Genomic DNA, 10,837 nt, shown 5'->3' on the forward strand with positions numbered 1-10,837 from the left:
TTGACTTTTCTGTAACTTCATACTACCTTACTGACTAGACGATTCCACAGGGAGAATAAAATGAACAGATATTTTCTTCAGTACTTCTCCCCAGATCTCCCCTGGTGCTTTCATGTCTTTATACCGAAACCAACAATGCCTCATTTTCACTTTTTCCAGCCGTGCTCATTGTTTATTCACCTTAGGTCTGTGTCTTATGGTGTGTACAATATACTGTGTGTTTGATATGCAATCTTTATGTTTATTTAAGAGTGGGGTGTTGAACAGTTACACAGGTTTCCTACCTAAGCTTCACTGCCTTCGGCACAGTTACTGAAAAGCTCCTTTTGCAGTACTGTTGTCTCAAAACCACTCCTGGGACAGTGCTCATTCCTGTGGAAGCATCACTGTCAATTTAATCTAAAAAAAGTAGCAAGATTTCTAGAATATCATGTTTTTACAGATCATCCCTATATTTTAGTACACAAAGGCTGAGCAACTTTGCTCATGGTAAAAGAAAGGAAAATTCTAAATGTAGAATGTGCATATTATATATGAATTGATAAAAGACAAATCAGCAATATAAAATAATTCAGCATCTCATCCACCCAAGGCAGACATAATACCAAAAAACACAGCATCAAAATGATATGAACACACCCACACAAAAAACACCAATATCTTGCTTTCAGCACATTCATACATTTGGAGATGAAAAAAAACAAATAAAAAAAAACTTTCAGGTTTTTACTTACAGCATTTGATAAAGTGATAATGGGACATTTTTTCAGTTCACACAGTTGTTCAGCTACAGGTTCCAGCATTCTCTTTTGCCACTGTTGCACCCAGCGAAATACATAATTCACAGCCCTGCCTCAGACATTAAGTTAAGCGCGACATGTATTATTTAAGCGAGATCGAATTCCAGCATCTTGCAGCAGCTTTCACTGACTGCTCCGGCTGCACTGGCTGCCTGAGTGGAGATAAACCACTGTGTGCCTTGAACCATGACTATTGCACGTGCTCTTGTAGCACCAGTGATTGGCACGACTCCTAATCCCCAGTCCCTGGGAGCTGAAGGATTTAATTGGTGCTCCGGCACACTCCTCCAGTTGTGAGCTGCTTGCTGCACTGCGGCTATGACAGTACTGGCAGTTGAACTGTTTTCCTATAGGCTTTAAATGGCAACAAATGAGGTTTGATAAGTGGACTGTAACTGCAAGGCAGTACCCGGCATCTTAACATTTTATCTTTTATGCAAGAAACGTGTGAGTATGTTTTATGCATATATGTAACGTATATGTGTTCGCTGTAGTGATTTTGTTTTTGCATGAATTTCCTCTCGCTCTGCCAGCCCACAGCAAACACCTGTGATAAGCATACGCAAAAGCCTCCAATAATCTTGCAATTAACATTCAGGGTAGAAATTTTCATTTGGAATTTTTCCTGTGTGTGATTGTAATAAAACCATTATGATCCTCAATGCACAAGAAAACAGGTAGAGTGTGTGATGATTAAGTCACAGCATCGTATTACATGCCATCTAACATTCCAAGCATCTATAGGTGTTATCTGACCAAAAAATGCAGTTGATTTCATTAGCTTTTCATAGCTCGTTTTCAGATAATCGCTAACAGTAACGTTACTTGCTCATGCCCTATATGAAATACAAATATTTGACCCAGCGAGTGGCTGCAAATGCAATGTCACTACATTATATATATATACACTGTATGAATCTAAGTATACTGTATACATGTATTATTGTTATTTTTGAATCAACATCAGCAGCAGCACCATATGCACCATCATACTTTATTTTGATCCAGCCCTTGAGAAATGTTCAAGTGATTTGACCATACAAATATTAAACATATTTTATTGATCTAAAAGTGCACAGAAGCTAAACTTCATGCATAACTATTTGTAGATCAATGACAACACATAAACATTACATAAAAATAAACCAGATGCAAATGCTGATAATGTGTCTCACATTTTGTGAATGAAGAACAAAACACAAAATTACACCAAAAACACTCGACTTCAGAAATTCTCTTTTAAGGTCAAACTACATGCTGGTCATATTGAGCTTGGTGGTGCACAATGCTGCCAAAAGCCATTTTCACAGCTGCCAGAAACATGGTCTCTGGATAACAGCCCTGTCAGCTAGAGGTCAGAGATGTCGAAGGTCAAAGCAGCAAGCCTCTCAATTTGTGTCACTATCTTGGAAAACCATTACTGATATTTATTTAGATCTTTACCCTTTGGATGATTCTTTCCTGTTGCTTATAAAATTAATAAAGTAACATATTTAGAAGAAAAAGCAAGATGTTTCCAGTAATGTGCACTAACATTGCCACACAAAAATGCCTGGGGTTGTAAATGCATACAGTACTACAATGTGCTCCTATATGTTTTCTCATATGCACCTGATTTCTGATTAACAAATACATCATTCATATATATTAAACATAACGTTTTACTTTTTCTTTTTGTTTTTCCACTGAATGCAATTCTGAGGCTTGGTAATCCTCTTTTTATTAGTGTAGTGAAGATCTGGAATAATTAATTACTGCTACAGTTACTACTTCTGAAATTGTCAGAATAGTGAATTTTTATGTAAAAGTGTAAAAAGAAAATTTGTCTTATAGTGTAAAAGAAAAAGACAACAATGATAATTTCTGTATTATTTCCATTTTTTCTTAAATGCCACTACATTATAATACACTTTACGAAGTCTCCAAACAACTGTCTATACCCTTCAGTTTGGAATTAACGTAAGATCAATTCAGCTCACTGTTACAACCTTTATACCACTATACAAGGGATGATGACAAGCATTCCTTCCTACACAGCACTGTTTAGCTATCCACCTTATTTCCGTCTTCTAGCCACCCAGTGGCCATAGGAGAGTTCACACTGAGTGGAGGACTAGCTTGGCTGTGGAGCCTTCTTCAGGTGTGTCTTCGAAGGGTCCATAGCCGAAACATTGGGTTTCTTTTCTTATCTTTTCAGCATGGAATAAACCTTTGCTTGTTCCTTTGCAGCCTACGCATGCTGACGCAGCTACCTCCTTGATCTATGGGGAATCCTTCTAACACTCTGCTCTGTAGACTATGGGGCACTCTGATTTTGTTCTATAATAAAAGAGGCATTATGTACGATTTGACATATGACATTAACACATAGAAGAAGATCACTTTATTGGCCATATATAATTTCTTGTATCAGTGCACAGGGTCAGCCATTCTTACGGCACCCCTGGAGCAGTTGGGGTTAAGGGCCTTGCTCAGGGGCCCAAGGGAGTAGAATTCCTCTGACAACCACAGGATACGAACCAGCAACTTTCTAGCCACAGAGCTACCGCACCGCCCAGCAGGGAATGTCCAAAATACTTTTATTTCAAAATGTCCAAGCAAAAGGAAAAATACTTATTGTACTTCTTCACCTATCCTAGGTGCATGCATTTCCTGCTTTGATCTTGAGAGAATCACAGATGTCAACAAATGGTTTAATTATTTTATGTATTTATTTTTCTTTTAATTCTTCATTTTTAAAGATAAATTAGACCTTACTTCTTCCTATCACATTCCTTTTTTCACAATATTGTCATGCGAAAGAGCACTGAGTTGTCAGTTAGTACCAATTTAGCTAAGGCTAAATGTTCTAAATTGACAGGGCTTCCTATCAGGAAATTAAATCCAATTAATTAAAACTATATCAAGCATGCTCTGTTTTACAAATAAGGACAGGAACTTTAAGAATTTCAAAACCAGGAAAACTCTACTTTTATTAGTAAAGACCATTAATTTACCATGAGCATGGCTTCATCAGAAAAGGGGGCAGTTATGTTAAACTGTGGCCTTTATTTTGGTTTTGATGGTCTTCTTGATGCATTGACATCACTATGCAATTCTAACCATATTCTAATTCTTTTGTTTTGAATCTGCTAAAGAATGAGCAATGATTACAACATTTGAATTTGCTAGCATAGTGATATTACTGTTGCTCCCATGTGTGCTTGTAATCTATGAGTTTGTTGTTAAGAATTTTGCTTGTGATCAGTAGACAATATTTCAATCCAGTGCAATAATGAATGCATAAAGAACGTGCTGACAATATTCACTGATGCAGGATTTCACGATTCGTTTTAAAGATGATAGAAGAATTGGTGATCTCCTAGAATTTTAAGGAAGGCTCCCTTTAAAGTTTAAAGGCTGTTTTTTAAGTAACATTTAAATTATGTTTAAGAGCACTGCACATTAATCTTCTAAATGTTTAAAAACTATCATTATTTTATAAGTTAATACCCATAGTATGTGATTTATTTATTTATGCAAATATTATTGAACCACTTTTCAAATAATTATTAATTATTACACAAGTTTTCATGTTCATGTTTTTTAATTATTGATTTTATTTAGCTTTCATTCTATATACAGTACTGTATACCCTTCAACCTATATATAAAGCATACAGTACATGCACAAAAAGATGGACATGTATTTCAAAATTCCATTCATTACACCAAATGATGTTTCTAATATGCAACATCCAATTTGTACTCCCCATTTTATTGTTAATTACGTTTATTTTATCTACAGTATTTAACAAGCATGTCTCTAGGAAAAATACATTTGTCTTATGAAACACAGCATTTATTCATCAAGGGTACAGTTATTTCCACAGTTCTTAACAAATATAGAAAGCTAAAGACATGAAAGAGTGGCATGAAGCTGATAATTAATTAAGAATGGATATATCTAAAATCAATTATACCTATAAGCCATTTAGTTTGGACAAATAAACACTGTAAAACTAATTGCTCTACCACTAGCATATTCTCCTTCATCTCTGCTCTAAATCATCTTAACAGAGAAAGAGAATGTATATTTTACACAGAGCACTGGTACTGTACATAATGTACTTTATTAAAATAATAATGTCAGATATCAAATAGAAAACACAAATAATTAATGAAAGGAAGTTTGCAAAACCATTTTTGTAGATTTATGTCAAATAACAGTCTATAGTTATTCTCATAAGCCTTCATTACACCCATAAATTAAATTATTCTAATGTTGCTGATTTTATTGTGGGAATTTAACCTAACCCTTTGAACTGGCCTAGCTAACATAATACCCTAATCTTTGTTTGCAGACCTGGACAGCAAGAACACATGGCAGCCATGTTCTTTTCAGATAAATCCTAGAAATGGAAGCTGGAGTGAAGGTGGAAAACACATCTCCTACAGAGTATTCTCTGTCACAATACTGAGAGGCCTATTTGGAAATGGTGGATCAGATTTAAAAGCGTAACCTACTAGTCTCCCATCCCATTAACAGCATCTTCATTTTCCTTAGCAGTCTCCTTTAGTATTATAAGAGGATCTGTATGGCAATATGATTCTAGGAGATTTAAAACATGGAGTTCTTACTACCAAGCTACTGTTGCTATCAAATAACAGCATTATACAGAGTAAGAAAGAATACAACAAAGCATTTGATATGGAACTTTTACATTTTTCCCCTTCTTAGTACTGTGGGAATTATGACTGAATGCTTTAACTCAGAATCACCACTAAAAATCTGCTACTTAACCTATTGTTTAGCCAACCAATTCAGAGATGTCAGCATTTTTTATGAATGCATTAAAGTAGAATTCCTAGCCTGTACCATTGTCAATGTCGTAGCCTTGAATTTATCATTAACAGTTGAAGGCCAAATCCAGCAAATGTGGCTTCTGTCATTGATTGGATATAAGGGTACAGTCAGCAGATTTCAACAAAGTGTGATGAATATGTGCTGTGTAACTACAGTATATGTTCATAAATGGCTGCACCCCTTATTCTTCTATTTCTTTAGCGATACATTGTTGTTTATCTTAAAAAGACAAAGTCAATTATTGTGTACTGGAGTCCAATGTTTCCATTTGGATTCAATTAAAAGTAATTACTCGACAATACTCCTGAAAATCTACTAATCAAGTGGAATGCCCTATGTTATGTGGTAGATCTTAACAGCAAATATAATGAAAGCTCTTGCTACTCTCAGAATCAGTAGTGTCAGTACTGGCAGAATGCAAAATATTAGATTTAGTAGTTGATGTATTAAATTTATTACCAATCACAAACACATAAAGAGTTCAATGCATTATAAGTTTCAAAACTATTGTAATATTTCCAAATAATATTTTATGTTTCTTATGTCTAAAAAATAGAATGAGCTGTGCAGCAGCTTTTGTTTTCAAGATTGTCCACAATAAAGTAATGACAACCAAAACCATTCTACAAGCTTACAAGCTTCAAACCAAAAGAGCTCTTCCTGTTTGAGAAGTCCTGTGCTTAGAATTGCTATAATAAATATTTAAATACAAAACACTCTTTTCAGCATCATATCGTAAGACACACATACTGTACAGTATATGAAAGTCCGGTGTCTGAAACCCACCAAAAATATTTGGCATTTTCTTTATATTTAAAAAGATGCTACTCACACTCCAAAACCAATAGTGTCAGGACATATTATGTTGGTATGGTCTTTTGAATCATCATAACTGACTGCTCTTATGTTTCAACAGAGCATTGTGAAAAACATGGACTATATATTTTTGAGTAGCAGGACTCATACTATGTTACTGTCAGAAAAACACAGGGTTGTGATTAAATGGAACATTTTTGTTGCAATAGGCAGTGAAAAGCATCTATTATTTATGGTGGTTTAATCCACCAATGAAACCAAAAAATTCACTGTCCAAATACAAAGCAACCTGAGTATGCTATGGACAGACATTTTTTATTTCAGATGTTTTTCTTTTTGGTGAAAACACATATTCTACCCGGATATGTTGAATTACTCTGCCTTCCTGATTTTTTTCTCAAAGCAGTAGACTGAAGAAAAGTCTTTAATGTAAATTATAAAGGTTAACATGTCTTAAGTGTGCAGAGTTTTCTTCTCAAGCATACATATTATTAAAGTTGATAATCTGTGTACATTAATTTGAGCTAGTTGGATTCCACAGAGCAATAAATATCAGTGTCATTTGTAAAAAAGATGCTTCAACAAGTGAAAAGCAACTCAGACAGAAAAGAAAGCATCCTTCCTGTACTTGAGAGAGAAAGAGAGGAGACACAAGCTAAACCACAGTTAACAGCTTAATTTAATTGAAAATACTTTGACACACCAGCCCATCACAAATAAAAAATGCAAAATCACATTTTATTTTTCCAAAATATTCCTTCCTTTCAAATGATTTAAATCCATTGTCACCTAAAGGTCTCTAATTTTAAAAATGTGACTTAATTTACAGTAGGTACATAATCAACCTTCTTCGGCTTTAGTACCACAAGTCAAAGATGAAGTGCTAAATTAAATAACATAAGCATTGAAGAAACAAAAGTGTTTCAGGTATACACAATAGGTATATAGTATTACATAGGTCAAAACTATTACATGAACTAGAGGAAATAAATGGAAACTATAGGAAATACAGTACCTTTAGAACTGAGAAAAGGGACGCCTTATTTTACACAGTGTTGTGAGAGTCTGGAACATGTTATCCAGCCACATTGCTGAAGTTAACTCCCAGGCTGCTTATATAAGTGACTACATGAAATCCTCAGATAACTTGTAGACTACGTAGTAAATAAGGTAGAATAACTGTTTTGACTCATCTACAGTAGGTGTTGTATGTTCGTGTCATACAATACTCATGTAACAGGTAAAACCAAGATGGTACCGTTCAATGACGACGCCTCACATTTTTGTGCAGCTCTCTCATTTATGTTATTTTCATGTTACGTCTCGTTTTTATGCAAAAAATAAGTGTGCGACCATCACATATGACTGATATACAGTACAGTCCAGGACCTGATATTTAGAGTTTTGGATCTAAATTCAGTGTAATCGAAAGTACACAGCTTTGTTTCTCAAGCACAGACACGAATCAGGGACACGAACGTCTTAATGCTCCCCAGCATCCTGCTTGCAAATGTGCAATGATTGGATAGTAAGATCGACGAACTTCACTGTCTAATCAATACTCAGCGTGACTTGACAGATTGCTGCATCTCCTGTTTCACTGAAACTTGGCTGAAACCCAGTGTTCCAGATGCCGCTGTACAACACGGAAGCTGTCTACATCGCAGCAGGGACTTTAATCACTGCAGCCTTAAAAAAGTACTTCCAAAGTACTGTAGCGCTCTCGGGTTCATGTGGGTATGTGCCCTCATGACTGCCACCTCAGGTCGGCCCCCCACTGCTGGGGACTCGAACCCAGGCCTCCAGCATCACTCAACAGGGACCTAGCCAGTTGAACTAAAGGGAGATCTCCCCTCAGCCCGACAACTGTGGTCCCTGCTATTCACAGGGAAGGGCGGTGACGTCACCGCTGTGGTAAGCCGGCTTGCACAACCTGCAAAGTTGGCCATATGCGTTACAGTACTTTTACTGGATCACTTTTATGCTACCGCATGCCGGTCCATTTCCATTTCTCGGCCGCATTTGGGGAAGTCTGACCACGCCTTCGTTTTCCTTCTTCCTGTTCACAAGCAAAAGCCAAAGACCGTGCAGCGCTTGTCAGACACAGATGAGTAAGTACTAGCAGACAGTTTTGAAATGAATTATGTGTGTGTATTCAAATATTCTTTCAGTGGTCTAAATCAGTATACAGAGGTGGGCACATCCTACATCAACTACTGTGTGGACAGATGTGTTCCTACCAGGAACATCTGGATATGTCCTAATCAGAAGCCCTGGATGAACAAAGACATTCACTGCAAACGTAGAGCATGGTATGCTGCCTTCATTCCATTTCTTTATTTAATACTAGGCAGCTCTATAGTCAAAGCCTATCCCAGCTAGCAACAGGAACAAGGAAGGATCGCAGTCCATCGCAAGGCAGACACAGATACAAACAAGCACAGGTTTAAACCTGGGCTAATTTTACCACAAGCCATCACTGTACCATCGTGCCGCCCTGAGCACAGTTATACTGGATTAAGCAGCCATATCACCCTGCAACTCACAACTGGCAACTCACTGAAGCTAAGCAGGTGTGAGCCTGGTCAGTACCTGGATGAGAAATCCTGGGAAAAACTAAGGTTGCTGAAGAGGTCTATGTGAGTCCTAATGCCCCAGTATAATGACGGGGACACTGTACTGTAAACAGTACAGATAAGATGTAAAATCAAGGTCCTGACTCTCTGTGGTCATTAAAAATCCCAGGGCGTTTCTCGAAAAGACTAGGGATGTTACCAAATTTCACATTGGCCCTTATCAATCGTGGCCTCCTAATAATCCCCATCTATGAATTGGTTTCAAAGCTGAAAGCTGTGGTGAGCGTTCTGTCACATCATCCAGGTGGGGCTACATACTGGTGGTGATGGAGGGGAGTACCCATTACCTGTAAAGTGCTTTGAGTGGAGTTTCCAGAAAAGTGTTATACTGTATAAGTGTAAGCAATTATAAGTAATAAGTGTAAGTACTGTAATATGTGTAATAAGTACTCTCATATACATGTATATGAAGGAAAATATTTTGATCCAGGTAATCTTCTGCATATTTTGTCATAGTTGTCCAAACTAATGATAAAACCACTCAAATTTAGCATTAAGTACTATTCATTTATTGCAAGTGATGGACACAATGCTAACTGTATGTATAATATAAGATCTAGAAAAAATGTGAACATGGAACTAAATTATAGCTGGTCTTATTTTAGAAAAACAGTAAACCTAATTCTATCCTTGGACTTACTAATATAGAAATATCATCCGAATTAGTTTACGGGATAGAATCAGGGTATTATTCATTTGTGATTGCATCTGGAGTTGTGACTGTGTTTTCACTGGTTTATTTTAGCATATTTCATATTTCATTAGTAGTTCAGGTTTTAAAGCAAGATGATACTTTTGAGGGCTAAGTGCAATAAAGTTTCTAGAAAAAACATGAAGATGATGCAATAAAAAAGAAAAAATCATGCTTCGTTATATAGCAAAAAGAGTGTTCTGGAATTATAAACTCCCTCAAGAAGTAACTGAGCAAAATTTCCAGACAAAGAAGATGGGATGAATGACCTTGCTTGTTTGCAGCCTTTCTTATGTTCTTACATTCGTAGTTAATCTTGTATTTTGCAACTTGCTTTGCAAGTCTTGGAGGTGTCTCTGTAGATAAATACCTACCAGGAAGAGAGCTTTTTGGACAGATTTAGTCAGCGCTTTACCATGTGAACTGAATGGATACTGTTGTGTAGAGCTGTTCTTATATTATTTTGACTATTTTATTAACTACACAAATCACGCCCTTACACCATATATTCCCACCTTCTACTCTCTTGTTCTGTTGTCTTGTGATGTCTACTCACTATACTACAGATACTTTAACTATAAATATTTTCTGATATACTGTAATTTAATTTTGCTACAGTTTTTACATAGTTATTCTGTTACCACTTGTCCCTACAACCTTTGACCGATGAGATTTTTTGTACCAGACAAATGTAGTGTATTTCAGTGGCATCTTTTTGTGGGCAGAGGGTGAGGGCTCCCTCCCACCCAAAGACCCACCGTAGTTGTCCTCAACTGGAAAATGAAAACATTGATCGGGCACCTCAAAATACCACATTTGCAACATATCTGCCCCTCCAGCTCTTACTCCACCCGTCCATCTGAAGTGGTGCAAAGTCACAGAGGGTGTCCTAGAACTACCCCTTCTGAAGCTGCACTAACCCCAGAAGAGGTCCCACACACTTTTTTTGACACCTTCCACAAATTTTATATCATGATGCCTGTGCTTTATTTCCCTTGGTTTGGGTGACTCAGGAATAAGTTGCATGTTATGAAAAAAACAGACAGCTG

The sequence above is a fragment of the Atractosteus spatula genome, chromosome 4 (genome assembly GCF_055471065.1).
Source record: "Atractosteus spatula isolate fAtrSpa1 chromosome 4, fAtrSpa1.hap1, whole genome shotgun sequence".
Taxonomy (NCBI): domain Eukaryota; kingdom Metazoa; phylum Chordata; class Actinopteri; order Semionotiformes; family Lepisosteidae; genus Atractosteus; species Atractosteus spatula.